Source organism: Eulemur rufifrons, chromosome 28 (assembly GCF_041146395.1).
Source record: "Eulemur rufifrons isolate Redbay chromosome 28, OSU_ERuf_1, whole genome shotgun sequence".
NCBI classification, from domain to species: Eukaryota; Metazoa; Chordata; class Mammalia; order Primates; family Lemuridae; genus Eulemur; species Eulemur rufifrons.
In genome coordinates, this window is record NC_091010.1 from 61,240,412 (window position 1) to 61,262,514 (window position 22,103).

Here is a 22,103-nt window from a genome sequence, read left to right on the forward strand (position 1 = left end):
AAAACCAAATGGCCCATAAATATATGAAGACCAAGGTAAAGTGAGCAAGTGGACTAGACACCTGGCCGAGGCATTGGACCACCTGTCTCCACCTGAAGCCGCAAAAACCAGGACAGCGCGGGACACAGACCTGGGGTTAAACCCCAGCTCACCCCTGAGTAGCTGGTGATCATAGCAGAACCCAGCTCTCAGGGCTGCAGGAAGGTTCCATGAGATGATGTTTGTAAAACACCCAGCACAGGGACTGGCATGCAGTGGACACTCCATAAATGCCAGTTACTGCACCCGATGGCACCACTGCCAGGTCGTAGTAGGTGCAGAAAGCCCCTTTCTGGATGGTTACAGTGAACTCTCAACCCACAATCACCTGCCATGGAGGGGCATTCGTTATGGATTGAATTATGTTCCCCCCAAAGATATGTTGACGTTTTAGCCTCCACTGCCTCAAAATATGACCTTATTTGAAAATAGGGACATTGCAGGTGGAATAAGCAGTCATCCTGGAGTCGGGTGGGCCCCTAACCCAAAATGACTGGTGTCCTTATAAGAAGAGAAGAGACACAGAGACAGACACACAGAGGCAGGACAGCCAGGTGCAGACAGAGGCAGAGACAGGGTGACGCATCCACCCACCAAGACACACGAAGGACCGCTGACATCCGCCAGGAGCTGGAAGAGCAAGGCAGGATCCTCACGGCCCTACGGACACCTTGATTTGGACCTGTAGCCCCCAGACGTGTGAGACAAGAGTAAGCCACCCACTTTGTAGAACTTTGCTATGTAGCAGCTCTAGGACACGAATACAGAATACAGATTTTGACTGGGTTGGTTTTTTTTTTTAAGTTTCAAAAAGTAAATTCAACCATAATGAGTACAAACCATGTGCCAGTCACTTTTGAGGGGTTTCCCAAAGTATGTTCTGGAACTACCAGATGTTGATGGTTGCGACCTGTAAAAATATTATGTGAAAAGGGGTCCCATCATCAAGCAATCAGGGAAACACTGGCTTAAACAGTTACATGTACTTCTTTCTTGCAGGACTTCTCAGGGCCTTTAACATGCCAATGTGCCTTGTGAGTGCCCGTGAGGGGATACAGGAGTGGCTATCCCACGTTTATGTGACCACAGAAACCTCGTCTCAGAGCCTCTGGTGGGATTAGATTCTGCAGGGTAGAGTTTGAAAAGCCCTGCAAGAGAGAACAAGCATTAACGGAGAAAAGGGCCTTGCCTTCCAGGCGTCTACAGCCCCCCACAGAAGATACAATTGCCTCCCTGGGGGGACAATCTCAGGGCCACTTTGGATTCATGGGACTGCAAGCTGGTGCATGCACAGACCTGCAGCAGGAGTGTTACTTCCGGCCCCACATTGTACCAAATTCCAGGCACGTCCTGTGTTCCCACTTCCTCCTCGGCTCCCCTCCCCCATCACATAGTCAGCTGGCATTTGATCTTGCTGAATATCTCTGGTATGGCGAGAGAATGATCTGGCTCCTTAAAAAAGAAGTCAGATTTTAAAATGCTGAGTCATCCACCGCGAGAGTAGTGCCCGAGGAGAAGTAGGTCAGCCCAGGGCAGAGCCTGCCCAGCCCTCCTCAGCATAAAATAATGGCAGCTCACACGTGGCCAGGGCTGCTCAGTGGGCTTGACCTGGATTCACTCCTTTAAGCCTCATGACAATGCAGCAGGGATGAACTGTGAGTCTCCTCAAATTCCAGATGAGAAACTGAGGCACAGGGAGGCAAGAAGAGATGAAACCCCAGCAAGCAGGCCGCATTGCTAACCAGAAACAAAGGGTTCATAATCCCCAGACACTGCACAAGAGACACACATTAACCAGACACTGATTCATTCATTCATCAAACATAGGAGCAAGCCCTACCTCCAAGATAGTTGCATTGGTGGAGGAGATGGATAAGCAGAGCCCCAGTTACAACAGCTTTGGTCAGCAGTGCGCTGGGAGGACCCCCAGGATGCCATGGGAGCGCCAGCAGAGGCAGCAGCCTGGACTTTGGGAGTGGGGGTGCCCAGGGAGGGCTTCTTGGAGGAGGCATTCACTGAGCGAGATGCTGAGAATGAGCGGAAGTTAGCCAGGAGGAAGGGCATTGCAGCCACTTAGAAGCCAGGAGAGAGAAGGGCCTGTGGAGCACTTGCAGGGGAGGCAGGGCAGCAAGAGGCGGAAGCCAGCCGCTCCTAGCAAGCTCTCGGACCCACAGCCACATTCTCAGTTGGAAAGTCTGGATTCCTGTGACCTTAGGTTATTAAACAACCTCTCTGGGCCTCAGCTGCCATACCTGGAAAATGCAGGAGTAGTACCTGCCACATAGGGCTGTTGTGGGGGGCAAATAACATACTGTGTGTCAAGCACTTGGCCTGGGCATAAGGAAGCACTCACTGCGTGGTGTCCTCATTGCCAGCGGGCTCGGGCTTCCAGGAAAGGAGAGAAGCCAGTGGGCCTACAGGGACTCCCACCCTCCCAGCCCTGTCTCCAAGCGTCCAGGTTGCCTCCTCCTTCCTAAGATAAGGCTCTGCCAAGAAATTCCAGCGAAATTCCAAGAAAGGTCACTTTGCGTTTCACACAATCCTAAATAGAAACACACACAGAGCACAGGGGAAGCCTGGACTTCTTTATGTTCTCCCACCATGGAGCCGCCTGGCCTCGAAAAACATCGCAACACTTGCCTCTGCATCAGGCTCGTGTGGCCCTGGAAAGGCAGCAGGAGGTGGACACAAAATCCATCTTGTCCCCCAGCCATGGGGACATCATCTCGTGTTGGGAGTAGGCAGAAGGAGCCGGGACAGGGGTATCTGCTCCCAAGCCTTGGGGATTGGGAAGGGATGCAGGTGATTCAGCCCACAGAGAACATCCTGACAGACCCTTGCGCTGGGGCCACCCACGCCTGCGTCATTTCCCATGAGGCCTCCCCGTGAAGAGTCGCGGAAAACTTCCCAAGGAAGATTCCAGGTGAACATTTGACTATCCCAAGCAGGTGCATCCCTTAAACGGTATCTAGAGCTGATTACCCACCACCCTGGGTGAGAAGCAGGTCTGATTCGGGGAGCTTGTCACCAGTGGCTTCAGGTTAAGTGACAGCCCCAGGCCCTGGCTCTGGTGTGCTCTTGGCTTCCCACACTCGTGGCTTTCAGGTAAGCGGCAGCCGTGGGGAGGAAGTGCGCATTATTCTGATTTGTAAAACACTCCGCTGCTTCGGCTTCTGAGCACCCATCCTTTAAAATGACCCTGATTACAACAAATCATACAGAAGAAACTTTGTGCTTTGCAAAAAAAAAAAAAAAAAGGTTTAATCTCATTTACTTAAAAAAAAAAGACTCACTGACTCGTGAATGCCACCAACCCCACTTAGTAGCACCACATTCCAGAGTTGTGCCTCACCTGTCAGAGGAGGGGGAGGCTGAGGGGAAAGGTGACAAATGTCCAGTGAAGGACGTGAGGACTAGGCCCCCAACATGGGTCATTCCTGCCTTGAGGCATCTGTCCCATCCAAGCTGAATCAGCTCACTGAACGCTCACTCACCTCCCAGGCCCTGCCTCCCCTTGGCCTTGAGGGACCCTAAGACGAGTCCCCTTCTGTCTGCCTCCCGGCCCCCACCTGGCCCGGTGCAGCAGGCGGCTCCCTTGCTCTCTGCCTGGCCGTGTCCAATCCGTCACTGAGAGCAATCCCTCCAAAGTGCGGGGACGCTCCCCACACCAGCTCTGGCCTCATGCTGGCACTCCCGGCATCTGCTCCCGGGGCCCAACACGATGCTGGGGTCCCCAAAAGCCCCGACGCACAGGGAGCGACACCCAGTCCTCAGGCCCAGTGGGGCTCTCAGCAGCCTGTGACGGGAGGGCGGGGGGAAGTTCCAAGACACTGAAAAAAGTCCAGCGTACAAACCAAAAAGGGTACTGACTGGAAGATTCCATTTTTATAACAATCTAGAAAATGCAAACTAATCTATGGCAGTTGCTCGGGATGGGAGGTGGGGCGGTGAGGAGACAGACTTCGGGGACGGATCTGTTCATTATCTTGGCAGCCGGGAGGGTTGCACGGGTGATACATGTGTCAAAACTCATCAAATTACACACTTTACACGCAGTTTACTGTAAGTCCATCATACCCCAATAAAGCTGTTTAAAAGGTGAGCGTGCAGAGGGCGGCGCGGCTGGCACCACCAAGGGGAGGGGGGATGGGATGGGGCCGAAGGAACAGGAACTCTGGTCAGGTGGGCTTTATACGCCCCGGGTGACCGGGCATTATGGGCAGTGCTTTAGTTTTCTAGGGATGTGGTAAAAATGAGCATTAACTGTGTGGCTTAAACAACAGAGGTTTATTGTCTCAGTACAGGAGGCCAGAAATCTGAAATGCAGCTTCCGCCTGAGGGGTATGAGGGAGAATCCAGTCCAGGCCTCTCTCCCAGCTTCTCGGGGTTTGCGGGTGACGTCTGGCATTCCTGGGCTGGAAGAAGCATCGCCCTGATCTCTGCCTCCATCTCCATGTGGCCTTTTCCCTGTGGGTGTCTTTATCCAAATTTCCCCTATTGATAAGGTCCATCTTAACTAACTACGTCTGCCATGACCCTGGTTCCAAATGAAGTCGTGTTAGGAGGTACTGAGAGTTAGGACTTGACTATCCGAATTTGGGGTGGGTGGGGAATGCAGTTCAACCCTTGACAGGCAGGTTGTGGATTAAAGAATTGAATTAGGTGGGGAGGGAGGGGAAGAGGCAGGTGAGGAGGCCTGAGGCAGAGTCCTGCTGTCCCTTCCCCTGGGAGCCAAGAAGCCACTTAACCTCCCGGAGCCTCTAATCTGTCACCTGTAGAATAGGGAATGTGATTGGTGCTTCAACTCACTGCTAAGAAAGACTAAGAATCAAAGAAAAGGATCCACGTGCGTGTGCTTGGGGCAGGCCCTCTCTGCTCCTCCCGAGCCCCTGAGCTTGTCCCCAAGGTCAGCCTATGTGCTCACTTGCCACCCCGAGACCCTGGGCATCTGGAGAGAAGAAGGCAAGGTCTCTGCCCACACGTTCCCACTTAGGGAGGGAGACCTACCCATGAGTACTGGCACACAAAGCATGGCAAAGTGTGCCAGGGACTGTGGCAGCCAGAGGACAGGGTGGTCACCTCTGACCCAATCCTGGAGGGCCCCAGAGAGGAGGTGCTGCTCTAGCAACTGAGCCAAGACCCCAAAGGAAAACTGTCCTGGCTCCCAGCCCAAGCCCCAAGCGTCAGAATGGGCTGGGGTGGTAGGAAGAAGAATAGCCCATAAGGACGTCCACACACTAATCCCTGCAATTGTCCCCTCACATGGCCATGGGACTTGCAGGTGTGAATAAGGCTGAGGTGCTGAGATGGGGAGATTATTTTGGATTGTCCAGATCTAATCTAATTTGGGCCAAATCTAATCCCAAATCCTTAAAAGTGGAGGAGGAGGCAGCGCGGGCTAGAGAGACAATACAGGAAGAAGGGTCAGGAGAGACACACGGTGTGAGACACGCAACCCGCTGGCTTTGCAGATGGAGGAAGGGCCACAAGACAAGGAAAGGAGGGGCCGACAGCAGCTGGGAAGGGCAGGAAGTGGACTCTCCCCTGGAGCCTCCAGACACCTTGGGTTTAACCCAGTGAGACTCGTGTCAAACTTCTGAGCTGCAGAACTGTAAGATAATCCATCGTGGTGCTTTAGGCCACTGAGTTTGTGGAGCAACAGAAAGAGAAAGCCAGCACAGGTAGGGTACACACTTTGGTCCCCCGGAAGGGGACGGGCTCAGGCAGGGGTCTGAGGAAGTGACACAGCCCAGAAGTTATTAGTAACAGCAGGGACACTGGACCTTACTTATCAGCAACACCAGACAAATTGCTTCAGCGGTCTCCACATCCTAACACGCTACAGGATTTCCGGAGGAGTCGGAGGGCATGATGGGTGAGGCCCAGGGCAGCCTTGGGAAGAGCCTAGAAGCCTCAGGTGCTCTGAGCCATGGTCAGGGGCTGGGACATAAGCAAAGGGACCCCAGGGTGTCAGTGACACTGGGCTGTCAGAGCCAGAAGGCACCTCACGTCACTCCCGGACACTTGGCGTTGCCGAAGAGAAAACTGGAGGAGCAAGACTTACCTGGGGCCCTGCCCGGAGTGAGAGGCCAGAGCCAGGGTGAGAACTAAGGTCTTCTAACACCAAGCCTGGAAGCTAGGGGTCTGCAGGGGGGTGCTCAGCCCTCACGGGAGGCTCCCCGCAGGGCACCCCGACTTTCTGGACAAGGTTTTCTGCCTAAGCGCAGATCTCAGACCACACAAGAACTCTGTGTCCTGCACCTTCTGGAGGCCTGGCGCAGAGCAGCAGGACCCCCGCCAGGCCCCCCCATGGGCTGCCCCGTCCCAACCAAGCCGCCTGCAGCTGCCCAACAGCGGTGAGACAACTGCGTTCCCAGGGCGGTTCGGGAGGCTTTTCCGCACAAGGATTCATTTCCACCCTCCGGCCAGGAGGGAACAGGCGGGCCCAGATGGGGATCTGAGTGTCAGGCCATCTGGACAGGCAGAGCCCTGAGGTGGGCTGCGTGCTGCATGCGGAGGGAAAGAACGAATCTTATTTAGAGCCCGGAGCTCCGGCTCCCCCGTTAAAGGCATCTCTCAGGTCTCAGGAAACTCACTGAACATTCCAGGCGCATCCACTGGCAGGATCCTTCCCACTCAGCGGATGGACGAGGCCAACTCGCCCTCGGCTCTTGTCACTGAGTGTCCAGCTGGGACAGGCAGTAAAGATGAGGGTCGGCAGTCGGCCATGCTGTTACTCGATGGGGGAAGGTGAGTTTTGCACACAAGTTAAAGGATTTATAAATGCAGCCTCGTACCCAGCATCGGAGGGACCGAGACAAGGGGCCCCAGGCGCTGGGGAGCGAGTACTGTCGGCTATTTCGTAAGACGACCGATGCCGCATCACTCAAGGTGCCTCTCCTTTCTCTTCCCTGAGCGCAGGGATATTTTATTGTCATCGTGTAAAGGTCCATTAGTGACGATCCTGGAAAATGGCTCTTTCAAGGTCAGGGAAATGCAAGCAAAGGAGCAAACGGAGCGAGTGTTCCAAATGCGAGGCTATTCGGCTGCTTTAGGTTTAGAGAAAGCAAGGCAGCCAGTCAAACATAAAGCCACACACCGAGTACGGGGACTGGCACGTTTTCTGATTAAACAGGAGGCAGTATGGTTGCAAAACAGGCTGCTGCCCCTTGTACTGGACATTGCCAGGTGGAAATACAGGCCAGACACCCCTAGATGTCCTCCGAGGCTTCCCCACCCTTTCCGACCCAGCCCTGGGCCCTGGGGCTGACCTACCCCCAGCCTCAGTCCTGGCTGGGCTCAGCCCACGGTGCACGCTCAGCCCTCTGCCCGCGCTCAGCCTCTGCTCCGAGTGGCAGCGTTGCTATTCCAGAATTACAGAAATGCCATGTGCACAACATGTCTCGGAGCTCAGAGGTCCCCGGGAGGAATTCTGACTTGGAGACCTCCCAGGGGAGGAGGCATTTAAAGAATGGGTGGTGGTTTTTGATCAGCAAAGGATCCAATCTGATAACCAAACACTTCTTTCGTGGAATCGCTGGTGCTGTAGCTCTGGAAGGGCGTCTCAGAGGGAATCTCAGGGTGGAGCATTTCCGTGGGAAAGTCAAGGAGCAGGGCACACAGCAGTGAGGTGGCTCACCCACGGCGTGCCTTGCCACCAAGGTGGGTCTCCTGACGCTGAAGCTGCCCCCCACCACCCCACCAGGACTGGCCCTTGTCCTGCCCTCAGCCTCACAGCTCCACCTCCTCCAGATGGCTGCAGTGGGCCCGGGGCACGTCAGGACCCTGTGCCAGTTCTTAAAAAACCAGCTGCCCAGTTCTGCCATCCAATTTTTCCAACATGTGAGACTCTCACAAAAATGCCCACTTGCAACTGTGATGAAGCCAAGTGTCAAAACCCAAGAGAGAAAATGTCAGATGGAGCCCAGACGCGCGCTTTCTGAAAGCTGCCACGTGAGTGTCGCTCTTCTGATTTAAATCCCTTCCATTCTCTCTGTGAACATGTATCGAGTACTGTCAGGAGCCGACACCGAGGTCGGAGTCCAGGGGAGAGATGAACGCAAGTCAATGACGATGATACCACGGAAGCATGCTGACCAAGAGGGTTGACCTTCCAGGAGCATGCAGACCAGGGGTCAGCCAGGTGTGCCCGGGGAACAGAGGAGCTGACAGTTGAGTTGGGCCCTAAAGGATGCATAGGAGTTTGCCAGGTGAAAGAAAAGAAGCTTGGAGAAGGACATTCCGGGGGGAGAAACAGCATGAACAAAAAAGGGGTCATGGAAAGTGGAAGTTTGTCGTGGCCAAAGCCCAGGTGGAGGGGATAGCCTGGGACAAGGCTGCAGAAGTGGGCGGGGAGAGCAGCTACCGGTGTCACACGGCAGCTCCTGTGCTTACACTGGTTTTTAAGTCATTTGACTATCATATCTGCGTGGACAGTGGCTGAGCCAGGAAACTATCAACAGAAGACGGATATTCCAGATTCACTTTTACAGAAAAATCCCTCTCTGAGTGTGACAGGAAGACCCCATGCTGCGGTAGGAAGCAGGTGAGGGGCGAGAGCGTGTCTGCTTCCTCTGCAGCACGCACAGGAGGGGCGGGACGCCCCGGGAACCCACGCGCAGCTATTGGTGGCCCAGGCCCCACCTTGCTCTGTGAGCTAGAATCTCAGAACAGGACTTCTGGAAGGTCCCTTGTTTCGCACATGAGTTACTGGCGATGCGTTCATCCATCCAGCCAATACCAGAGTGACCCCTCTGCCTGCCACTGCCCTAGGCTCGAGGACACAGCAGAGAATAAAGCAGCCCACGCCTCAGCCCTCGTGGAGTTCACATTACAGCAGGGGAAACAGAAAATAAACAGGATGATAGTTCAGCCTGTGAGAGGCTCTAGGAGGAAAATAAACAGGGCGTTGTGATGGAGGGGTTGGCAAACTGTGGTCCTCGGGCCAGATCCAGCCTGCAGCCCCTTTACATGGCCAGAAAGTGAATACAGGTTTACATTTTTAAAGGGTTGTAAAGAACAACAACAAAAAAAAAAAAAAAGAGAGAGAGAGAGAAAATGCAACAGAGACCTTAAGGCCCACAAAATCTAAAATATTTGCTATCTAGCCCTTTATAGAAAAAGAAAGCTCTCTTAACTAGCAAGGTCTGGGTGCCTGCCTTGTCACGTGGTTTCTCTCTCCTTCCTCAGAGCTGCTCCTACCTTAGGGAGGATGAAACATTGAAATGGTTCGTCAAAAGTTCACTGCACTTGGCCACGTACCAAGAGTCTGGATTTCCGGGCATCTCATTCCCCACCTGCTGTCTGGGGTCTTACTCAAGAAACCTGGTCCCCAACCTGGCCACAGCTGTGCCAACCCCCTCCCCGACTGGCAGATCAGGGAGTCACACAGGCAACAGCTTCCCCGTGGACCTCTGACCGCCCTGCCTGAACCACTGGCTCAAAAACAGAACCATGTGGATCCCTGTTTCGAGACACCTCCCTGACATCTGCTACCCGATACTCTGCCTTCTTTTATTTCAGTCAGATAAATTTCTCAGTCCATGGCTCAGCGTCTAACTTTATAAATCCTGGCATTGGGCAACAAGGGAAGAAATGTTTATGTCCAAACAAAATCCAATACACAACTCTAGCTCTCCCAGAAAGAAAGTCCATACCTCAACACTTTGCAGCAGCAATTGTGAATGGAAGCCCACACAGAGAAAGAAGTGTGGCAGAAATCCCTGAGCTCACTACTCAGTGGCATCTGAGAGACATTCCATCACATTTCTGAGCTAAATGGAAACCAAGTTGGCTCTTAAAAAAAAAAAAAAAAAAAAGCCAGGCGTGGTGGCTCATGCCTGTAATCCCAGCACTTTGGAAGGCTGAGGCAGGAGTTCAAGACCAGCCTGAGCCACACAGAGAGACCTTGTCCCTAAAAAAAACAAAAAAATTGCCCTGTCAATGTTCAAGAGTCTTTCCTCAGACACCAGCCATCACCCTGGTGGAAGGTTCCCGGTGTAATCTGTATCTGTATTGCACAGAAAACAAATTATACCTGGGCAGTTAACTTTGCAATTGTTAAATAAGCCTTTTCCCAAAATTAAAATAACTCACACGTCCATACAGAGTGACAGGACAAATTCTTCATATGGTAATGGTGCACACATTCACCTCTGATTCCTCCCCGAATCCCATTAAAACAATAAAAGGATTCTTTAAAGGAATAAACACACAGGAACAAACAGAATGAGAAACAGCAGGAACACTTTGGAAGTTGGTAACTGATGAACCAAGAGAGCTGGGTGGGGATGCTGAGGCTCAGAAATCCCCCAGCGTGGAGGGACTGGGGGTGCCGTGAAGGTGGGTTGAAAACAAGAGACGTAGCTGAAGGTCAACTGAAGAAGCAGTCAGACCCTAACTGCTTCCCCCCTCCCTAGAGCTGGCCCAACGCCCCTCCCGCCCCAGCGGAGGATGGAGGATGGGACGCTGATTCTCTAGAGAAAGTTACATGGCCATCTCTGCACTGGGGGACGCCAGGGACCTATGGGGAGGGAGGAACCGTACCGAAAACAGGAAATTAAATTAAAGCTTACATATTGGATATCGAGACCCACAGATTCTTTCCCCCACTCAGATCTCAGAATGCTGGCCAAAAAAGCAGGAGTTTGGAAAATTCTTCATGGGGGAATCCAACTAACTCGAGAGAAAAGAGCTACAGGTGCTGACATATTTGTTTTGTGTCCTCTAACAATGAATGATAGACGTGAAAAAAAAAAAAAACACTTTGCTATTCTTTTGGGGAATACTTAATTTAGAATTAACCCTGTCAGAGAAAACACAATTTCCTACATCTACTCTGTATAATTTCCCACCGTTCTGTGTTGGGGGGTGATGGTACACTGTACTTGACATGTATGATTACAAGTTTCCAGAATCTACTTACGTTTCTGCTATGATTGTTTCTCAAGACAGCTGAACTCAATCACCCTAGAGCAAGGTTCTCATCGCTGACTACAATTAGAACCACCTGGGGAGCTTTAAAAAACCCCAATCCCAGAGCTCCACCCTCTAGAGGTTCTGATTTAATTAAGGGGGGGGCAGACATCTGGTTTTAAAAGCTCCCTCCCCACAAAAACAAAATAAAAGCTCCCCAGGTGATTCTAATGTGCAGCCGAAGTTGCAAACCACTGCCTTCCAGGGAAGCCCGCACTGGACAAGCCCACTCATGCAATCTGAGCAACCAATCAGCATTTTAGGACCCATTTAATACTTTTAAATATGACTGTGATGGCTGGGTTGCCATATACCTAAGGAAAATTGTTAACATGAAAGACAGACCAAAATAATCAAGTTATAAAAAGCAACTTGGAGGAAACAGAAACTATGCAGGAAGAGAACATCTTTAGAGGAGGAGGTATCATTAATTTCTCGGTTAGATCTTGGATTCTCAAAGAGATTAGCAAAAATATTAAATCCATGAAATCAGAACAAGGCACCCTTTTTTTAAAAAAAGAAACATTTAGAGAACCAAAGATAACCTTAAGATAGCATAAATTTTAAAACCCAATAGAAGCCTTGGAAGTTAAATATGAGAAAATCTCCCCTAAAGGAGAGCAAATGGCAAATAAAGAAAAAAAGAAGAGAAAATGAGAGGATAACTTCAAGAATCCAGCATCAAAATAACAGGCAGCCCAGAAAGAGAGAAAAGAAAAAACAGAGGTGAAGAAAACATCGAAGAAATAACTAAAGATGAAGGCCTTTGAGTTTCCAGATTGAAAAAGTTTACCGGGTACCAGCATAATGGGTGAAAGCAGAGCTACATGAAGGTATGTGAGGATTAAATTTCAGACAGAGAGAAGATTCTATAAGCTTCCACAGAAAAAGAGGAGGAAAACATCTACACACAAAGAATCAAAAACTATAATGGCATCAAGTATCTCCCCATTAGAAACCAGAAGACAATGGAACAATTCAAAATTCTGAAGGGAAAGTATGTTCAACCTAGAGCCATTTATCTAGATAAACTGCATTATTAACTGTAAAAATCAAAAATGTTACCTTTCTCAGAATATTGTCTCAGAAGATGTTCTACCAAAATGAAGATGACAAGGAGTCAGCAAAAGAGTCCAGCACAGAAGAGAGGCAAAGGAAAAATCCAGAGAGATGTTGAAGGGAGATCCCAGGATGATCTCTGTGCAACAGAACTAGAGACCAACTAATGCAGATGAATTGGAGCTTTCCCAACCTCCCTTGCAGCTAGAGTGTGAACATGTGACCTTAGCTCCACCAATCAGTTGCATCCACCTGAGATTTCATTTCTGGAGAAAACCATATAAAGAAACAGCTGTCAGGAGGAAGCCATTTTCAAGAAAAGATAGAGGGGGAGGTACCTACCCTTCAGGGACAGCAAGGGTGAAGGTATTGGCATCCCTGACATCCAGCCTTTTGGCCTGAGCACTGTCCCTGGTCATGCCATCTCCAAGCCTGCCTCTCCTTCCTCCTGGGAATTCCGGAGCTGGTGGACATCTTGTAACGAATCCCCTGCTAGCGAGAGTGCATCCTGGTTTTCTGCAACTAAGCACCTGATGGATAGAGCGTGACTGAATATTTAGAGCTGCATTCAAAAGTATACAGAAAATTGGCCGGGCGCGGTGGCTCACGCCTGTAATCCTAGCACTCTGGGAGGCCGAGGCGGGTGGATTGCTCAAGGTCAGGAGTTCGAGACCAGCCTGAGCGAGACCCCGTCTCTACTAAAAATAGAAAGACATTATATGGACACCTAAAAATCTATATAGAAAAAATTAGCCGGGCATAGTGGCGCATGCCTGTAGTCCCAGCTACTCGGGAGGCTGAGGCAGTAGGATCGCTTAAGCCCAGGAGTTTGAGGTTGCTGTGAGCTAAGCTGACGCCACAGCACTCACTCTAGCCTGGGCAACAAAAGTGAGACTCTGTCTCAACAAAAAAAAAAAAAAAAAAAACAAAAAACAAAAGTATACAGAAAATAAAGTAAACAAAAAAGCAATTATCAACTCTTAGACAAAAAAAAAAAACTATAAAACAAGGAAGCATAATCATAGTACATATACTACATGAATCAGTTGGGAACAATATTTGTTTAACCTTATTAATGTAAACATTCGATTTAAAGTTACAAATATATCAGGAGAGGGGACAGGGGAAGTGTATATGTCAGGGTAGGAGGTGTATTCATTTTCTATGGCTGCTATAACGAATTACCACACACTTGATGATTTAAAATAACACAAATTTATTATCTTACAGGTCAGAAGTCAGACAAGGGTCTCAGGTGGCTAAAATCACTCGTGTGATTAGATTGAGCCCATTTAGATAATCTAGGAATAATCTCTCCCTTTCAAGGTCCTTAACTTTAATCACATCTGTCAAGTCTCTTTTGCCATCTGAGGTAACGCTGACTAGAGAACAAAGTCAAGCTTTTAAAGAGTTAAAGTTAGTTGTATTCAGAAGTCTTACTGAGGACTGTAGACTGAGGGCTACAGCCGGGAGAGGTCTTTCAAAGAGGTTCCATCACTCTGCTCTGAAACAGCATTTCAACTCACAGTGTATATACAGGTAGCAGAGGTTCCGTGTGTGCAAAATCACAGGGAAGTTTGGGTGTAAGCGCACATCTGGTCATAGATTACAGAGGCACCATCACTAACCCTGTCAGATGTCATCTTATGCATAGAAAAAGGCAAGGACTGGGGTCATTGATCTTTTAAGGGATGTAGTGACCCAGGCAAGAGACACTGGGGGCCATGTGCTCCATCCTGTTTTGTCTTCAAAGCATTCTTCTGGAGAGCTGCATGTCATTTGAGTCAGGGCTTCGCAAAATGACGCTGGCACACAGAAGTGAGCGAACATGGCTTTTTCCATTTGCTGCGTTGTCCCACAGTAACATATTCACTAGTTCAAGGGATTCGGGCATGGACGTCTTTGGGGCGGGGGGTGCATTATTCGGCCTATCGGGGGAAGGGAGGTGTAAGAATGTGATATCCCCATTTTCCAGAGTAGGAAGTCATCAGACAGTGTCCAAAATAGAAACTTCAAGAAAGAGCAGCATAAACATCAGTATATGGAAGTAGAAACCAGAAGACATTTCCAAAAAAGCAGAAAAGTGACTAACACCGTGCAGTGGGCTGGAGGGTGGGGGACGTGGTTTGGCAGTTTTTACATTATAACCCTTGCAGGACACGATTTCATTTTTAACTTGTATGTGGATTACCTCCCCAGGCCCTGCTCCTGACCACGGGATCTACGGGGCTCCTGAATCCTTCCAGTTCTCACCTGCAGCCTTTGTACATTCTAGTTCCTCCACTGGGAACACTCTTTCCCCTGGGCTGCCTCTTAGCTATCAGTGACCCTTCCCCCAGCTAGTAACCCCACTCTGTGCTCCCACAGCACCTCACATGTCCCCCATTATAACTCCTTTCCAAATTGGAATTGCACCAGTCCACCTGCTGGAGAAAGCTTCTGTGCAGAATGGAAATAAGCATCAACACGCCAACCAGAGACAGAGAGCAAGCACCAATGAGATCATCAGCTGGACATTCTAGGATAGAACCTCCCCCTCCTTTCAGAAGACTTGAAGCTGAGGGGATGTGAAGGCTGGAGCTACTGCAGCCATTCTGGGACTCTGTGGTTAGGGCTCGAGATAGGAACCAACATGGAAGAAAGTTGGAAAAAGGAGAGACGTGCCATGTTCCAGTGATATCACTGTAGCTAAGAGCTATTCCCCTTCCGTGTCTGTGGCCTCTGTGGAATTTCTGGTTCTAATGACAACAATTACCCTGAAGCAGCAGTTTTCAGTCCTGGCTACCTATGAGAATCACCTGGGATACCATAAAAAAGAATTCCAGGCCTGGTCCCATCCCCCCGAGATTCCAGTTCACTTGATCTGGGATGGAGCAGCCATGGGAGGGTCGGGGAGAAGAGAAAGGGCAAGAAGAGGAAAGTAGCACCTCAGCCAGGTCTCATTTGACAAGGCTGGTCTGACAAAGCCTGGCTCTGACTATGCTATTCATGCATATTCATGCTATTCCTTCCCCTTCCTACTCACCTGAGGAAACGGGACTCTGACATTTTGGTGGGAAGCAGGAGCAGAGGCTGTAACGAGAAGACTTCATTCTAGAAGGAAAAGTAAGGCGCCCCCAGGCTTTGGGAGAAAGCGGAGCATTCCTCCACTCACCGACTCACCGGGCATTTGGGGAGTGAGAGACGCAGAGCCCCGGGCTTGAGGAGGAAGGATGTGGGCAGCACCCGCAAAGGCAGGGAGGGGCGGAGGCAGGGAGGGGTGAAGGCAGGGAGGGGAGACTCGCCTGAGAGCCGTGGGCCTGGCGTGGACTCGGGAGGAGTGAGCAGGGAGGGAAGGGGGTGGGAGGGGGGTGGCTGGGCAGAGAGACCAGCACATACAGGGAGCGCGGCACACGCTGGCCACCAGGACTGCCTCGGTGGGGCGGGGACAGGAGGTCCGAGAGCCAGGCCCAGCCCAGGCCCTGCCAGGCTGTGGGCACCGCATGGAGGAGACTTTGCCTGTGCCAGTTGGACCGTGCGGGCCTGAGAACCACTCCCCGACAGGTGGCTGAGGCTCTGAGCCATCCTCGAGCCCAAGCACAGGTCCAAGACGACATCTTGAGCATATTTAAAACCGTTTTGGACTGAGCGTCCGGGCCAGTCCCCGCTGACCGTCGTCTGCACTCATTGATGTGGCGCCGGATTGGAAGGCACGAAGAAAGCAAAGGTTCCCTTCGGGCTCGCCACAGTCCTTCCTGAAGCCCACCACCATCTGTTTCCCCGGAGAAGGAGCAAACGCCCCGGCTGGGCCAGTAGAAAAGTCCGTCCAGGTGAGTGTTTGGGAAGTTTGTAACATGCAGGAGTCCAAGGTCCTCCTGCTGTCCCCAGAGGTGGCTGCAAACTCCTCAGACCCAGGTAAGGCGATGCTGGTGGCTCCACGGAGCTCAGGGCTTCCCGGCCTGAGGCACAGGCGGTGCTCCGCTCAGCGCTTGCCCAGGCCCACCCAGGCTGGTGGGTGACCATCCGTGCACTCTCTCCACAGTGTTCCTCATGCAGGAAACGCTCTCCGGCCGCAAGTGACGCCAGGGAGGCCATAAGAGCAAAATGATTCTGATAAATTGCATTACTATTACTAATAATTTTATTAGTGTTGACAGCTGATAACATTGATGGTCAAAACAGCCTTACAGGTAGATACTACTTTTTATCTCCATTTTGCAGATAAGGAAACTGATGCCCAGAAAGGTAAAGTGACTTGTCCAAGGTCACACAGCTCGTCAGTGGCATTGGTGGGAACTAGGACTCCAGTGCCCTGATCCTGACCCCAGGGTGTGTCTCCTTTCATTGCCTGGTGTCACAAATCTCCAGGCAGCCCGTGCATCCCTGGACACTTTAGGCTCTGGCTGCACAACCAGGGGTCATGAGCCTCACCCCATCTCGACCAGTCCTCCGAGGGCCCTACAGCAGGTCACCCCTCCTGGCCATCGCTCCATGAGGGGAGGGACCATACAGGAGGCAGTTTACAACCCCCAGACTTTCGTCCTCCTTCTAGCCTCTCTACCACCCACCCAGTCCCCAAACTGACGGCATTGTAGCCAACCTCCTAGATGAAGCATAGGCTCTCTGGCTTTGGGAAGAAAACCAGACTTCCCAGAGCTGGGCGTCAGGCAGATGCCTCCTGGGTGACGGCTGGAAAGCATCAGAGGACAGAGCCAGGAGAGGACAGAGATGGTTCTTTCCAGGTGCAGTAGGTGACTCTCGCCCAAAACTGCTCACATCCCTCCTGGCTTTGAATTCAGTGTGAGCTGGGGCCGAGCACGCAAGGGGACCAGGGAGAAGAGTCTTTCTTGGGGCAGAACCAGTCCGTAGAGCCTCGAGGACCCCTTCCCAGGTATGGCAGCCTCGCTCCCTCACCTCCTTCAGGTCATTCCGCACAGGTCACCTTAGTGACACCGCTGGCCACCTGCTCCAGAGTCGACACACCCTCTTCTGCTTTATCTCCCAAGCACTTTTCTCCATCACATCCTTCTCAGCTGTCTTCTCAGCAAGGTCAAACCCTGCCAGCCCCTCCGCACAGTGCTGCAGCCTGTTGGCCACGTTGCACCCTGTTAGGTCCGGAGCCGAGAGGGAGACACACGAAGGCTCAGGTGTAGCAAAATGCTGTTTATTTGAGCATCTGGGTGCAGATGGGTGAACACCGAAAAGAGCATCCATGCAAGAAAGGGGAGAGCCTTGGGCTTTACAGAGGGTTTTTCCAGGGGAAGTAGAGTGACTGGGCCAGAACAGCTGCTATAATGAATTCTTGTCAAACAGCCAGTTCTTGGGATGCCCCCCCATAAGGAACGGAAGTTCTCCCCTTGCATTCCCTAGGGGTCCCTCACCCTGGTGAGAGCCAAACCAGTGTTTCTTGAAAATGCAGAGCAGTCGCCCTGGGGTCTTGTTCAACGCAGAACTTAAACCCACAGGGCTGGAGAGGCCCGAGAACTGCCAGTGGTAATGGCTCCCTGGCGATTCAGGCTCTAGAATTTAGCCCTAAGGCTAGTATTCTTTCCAATTTCTTTCTCTCTCACTCTCTCTCTCTCTCTCTCTCTCTCCTTCCTCTCCCCATTTTGCTCAGGAGCTCTCTGTTCCCACCTCTGCCCTTGCCCTCCCGCCAGCCACTGGAGGTGAGGCGTTAATTGGCACCCTCAAGCATTGCCCCACCTTGCTGGGCTAAAAGGCCTACCCCGCCCCCCATTCTAGGGGGCTCCAGGGAAGGTGCCCGGCTCCTTATCTGCAAGGCAGAAACAACATTAAGCCTAGAGACCCCTGAACTTAGCAAGCCTGAGCTGGGCTCATCGCAGTCCCTTCTTAATAACCACATAATGACTCCTATTAACAGACCATCAAAGGCAATTACTCCTCCGGAGGCACAAAGGCTCCCACAAGCTGTTTTTCTCAACGCTCATAGCAAACGCCTTCAGAACCTGCAGCGGCTGCTCCGCCCTCCTTCTGAGGGCAAATCTTACTGAATGGCCTTCTTCCTCCTCCTCTTCCTCCAGCGGCTTCTCAGCTGACAGCTCATTGCTGAAGGATCCCTGGAGGAGTCTTCCTCATCCTTTCCTCCATTTCACTTGTGTGGGGACACGAGGAACCATCGAGAATCAACACAGTTTGTCCTGCAGGAACAATGGGCAAGTGCCTGTGCTTGCAGGCACGTTTGTGCAGCTCGGATTGCAAGAGTGGGGAAAAGGGGTGACCCACCACACCCTGTCTGTCAAACAGAACACCAGGTGGCTGGAGAAACAGCTGGGATGTTCCAGAACAGTAAGAGCCTACACTGAGTTTTACATAGTATCTGTGCGTCCCTACTCTGAGCACTTTACATGTATTATTTCATTTAATGTCATAACATTAAATGTGATGAAGGGACAATGATTATCCACATTTGCTAGCTGAGGAAACCAAAGCTTAGCTGCTATTACCTATTTTTGCCCCAAACTGAATTTCACTCTACAGCAACCAATCTGTAAACAAATTTTAGCGTGTGTTTTTACATATACACCATGAGAAATAAAATAAAAGCTTCTAGAAGGTAACGTAAGAGAGTATCTTCCTGACCTTGGGATAGGCAAAGATTTCATAAAGAAAGCGCAGGAAGTATAAGCTTCCCGGCCTTGGAGCGAGCACTGTTGTTCACCTCTTTACTCCTGCGCGTGTTCCATCCTGGCACACAGAAAAGCAGCAGGTGCTGCACCAGGGCTGTCTCAGCACATGAAGTCCCCGCTCCCACTTCAGTGTGGAACTGCATTTGGAGAAGAGATGGCTGTAAGCGCAGGGAAGGGGAACCCTCGCCACGCCAACCCCAAGCAAGGCTGATGATCGGGGGTGGCGGGCACCCCTGGCCCCAGCCCCGGCTGCAGTGAATCAGGCCGTCTGTTTCCCTGCAGTCCCTGCCGTGGCTGGTCTCTTGACAGTGGGGCTGACAAGGAATCAGAATTTCCTAGAGGGGTCAGCAACTAGGAAAAGTCCAGGGGGCTGCTGCACCCCCACATTGCTCTGTGGGTTACAACTGCCTTCATCTCCACTGTCATTCTATCCTCACACCAGCCTGGCGGGGAGCTACTTCCCCTGTGTCACTGAAATGACTTGCTGAGGCCTCCCAGCAAGTGGCTGAGGAGCCCCTGGCCTGCTGCCCTTGGGGACACCCCTGCGCTTTTCAAGTGAGGACCACGAGCTGTGGGGTCCTGACCAGCTTGCCCAGGACCGACCTGGATAAGCTCGAGCTCAGAGGTCGGGGCTGGCGCTTCCATGGGAGGCCCCGCAGGACTCCACCCGGGCTGGAGACACCTGCACTGGGGTGGGTGCCGCCCCTGTACTCAGGCAGAGCTGGGTTCAAATCCCGGCATCACCACTAACCAGCTCGGGCACATTATTTCCCTTCTCTGAGCCTCAGCTGCCCACCATATAAAAAGGGAATAATAATCCAACCCGAGATGAAGTGGGATGATGCACATAGTTAGTGTTCCACCAGGGTTAACTGCAATTTTTGTTTAACTTCATTTCTCTTGCAAGCCCTCCTTCCACTGGATGGTAGGAACTTAATTGAGGGTCCCCAGCCCCTCAGTTCTCTCTGGGTTGGCTTCTAAATTCCATGTGGAACTAAAGCCAGGGGGGAGGGGGCAATGTGCAGTGATGGGCCCCGCTGTCCTCTGTCCAGTGACGTCTTCCGAGGGATCCTCACTCTGGTCCCTGGGTCACAAAGGACCCTTCTGTGTCCACTTCCCCCCCACACACCAAGGCCCTTCAGGTGATCAGTGCTCACCCTGGCCAGGGTCTCCCACCCTTGTCACTAATGACATTTGGGGCCAGATAATTCTTTTGCTGTGGGGGGATGTCCTGTCCAATGTGGGATTTTTAATAGTATTCCTGGCCTTGACCTACTACATGCCAGTAGCAACACATCCCCCCACGCCAGTTGTGACAACCAACATTGTCAAATGTCCCCTGGAGGGGGCAAAATCGTCCCCAGTTGGGAACCTCCGTCCCGGGCCACGTGGCAGCTCCTGCTCCCCGTCTACACCGGGGTGCAGGGGCCTGACCCCACCCGACCAGCGCTTCTGCTCTGGCCGCTCCAGTCTCACACATTCCCTGAGCAGCCCGGAGACTCTAGGGCTCTGTGAGGACACGGGCCCCCAGCTGCAGGAGGAAGGTGAGCAGTGGTGTCCCCAGGGGGCCTCCAGATGAGGAGGAGGGGCCCCCACCCAGCAGGGGACGGGCTCCACCGTCAGCCTCCCCACCTGCCCCGCGATCTCGGCCCTGACCCACGCGGCAGCCATGCTGTGCCCCGCGCTGCTCGAGGGCTCACACCTTGGTGCTCTCCTCCCTCCACTGCCGCTGTGTTCCCACCGTGACACACAGAGCCCAACCATGTCACCAGCGTTCCTTCCAGTTCCTTCCCTGGCTGAGTCCAGAAGAGGACAAGCTCACCAGAGCCAGACCCAGCTGCCACCCTGCGGTCATTTGTCCTTGACAACCACACTAGTTGCCATGACAGAGTGAGACACGTCATACCCACGACCTCACGGAATCCTCTCACAGCCTTGAATCAGAGAGGAGTCGGGGTCCCCATGTGACAGAAAATGAAGTGACTCTTCTGAGGGCCCAGGTTGCATGGTCAGAACCATCAGACACAGGACGCACTCCTGGGCCTCTGAGGTGGCCTTAAAGGGTCTGTGCCTTTTCTGAAGCCCCCCGGCCTGGCCTAAGGGCCAGTTCCCCCTGCCCCGCGGCAAGTTACGTCTCTGTGCTTCAGTTTCCTCACTGATGACATAGGGATGACAATAATAATCTCTTCTTCTCTACAAACTGAAAAAGGAAAGATAAAAAAAAATAAAGAATCACAAAAGTTGTCTCTACTTCATGGGACCATTAAGAGAATTCAATGCCATTCATGTTCCTACAGCACTTAGCATAATTCTTGGCACATTATAAGTCCCAGCAGCCATTGTTGTTGCTACTGCTGTTATTGTGACACTGAGCTCCTGCCCACAGCCTCCTCCAGCAGCCAGGGAGTCCAGGTGACCGAAGTCAACGCTTTGGAGTCATTTGCCTTCCATACACTTGAAGCACCATTAAAAAGAAGACTAAAGAACAAAAAACACCCTATTACCCCAACTTCACTATTGCTCCCCCAAAAGTCTTCCTGAACTGAGTCCCACGGGAGAACAGCCTCATGAAGTCACAGACATTCTTAAGCATAAGAAACCAAACAAGGATTGATGTAGCAACTGACTTAGGGAAATCTGTTTGAATTAAAATATGTTTTGCCTCTTTATCCTCAAGGAGAATTTTCTCTTAAGGGCAGCTCCTAATCCCACACAGCAAAGGGCAAGTCTGTTCTCCCAACCGAGTCCGAGGGTGGCCAGGGGTAGCTGGGGAGCCTTAAGATGACCGAGGCCTTGTCTTGGCCCACATTCTCAGACAAGTAACTGAACCTTCCACGCACCCCGACTGCTAAGTTCGGAGTTCCTTCCTCCCCACCCCCTGAGAACAGACCTGGGTATCCTAGGATTCACCTGAGCCACAGGCAGGACCCAGGAGCACAAAGATGGACTCGGGAAAAGCGAGTTTTCAAGGGCTCTCTGACTTCACAATGACTCCAAGGAGCAACCAGTGCTATGGACAAAGCACAGATCGACACCCCCACTATGGACCCCACAGATATAACACAGTCAGACCACAAACAGCCGCCAGCCACACAACCTGGGAAGGCCCAATGCCACGGCTCCCAGGGCAGGTCTTGCAGGGCCACATGCTGCCCTGTCTCCTCAAAAAAATTTACATGAGACAAAGAAGGATATTACATATTAATAAAAGGTTCAATACAGCAAGAAAATATAACTATTATAAACATTTACCCTCCCAGTAACAGACCATCAAAATACAGGAGGCAAAAACTGACAGAATTGAAGGGAAAAATAAACAGTTCTACAATAATAGGTGAAGACTTCAATACCCCCTTCTCAATAATAGACAGAACAATCAGAAGGATTGGATGAGAAGTCACGTCC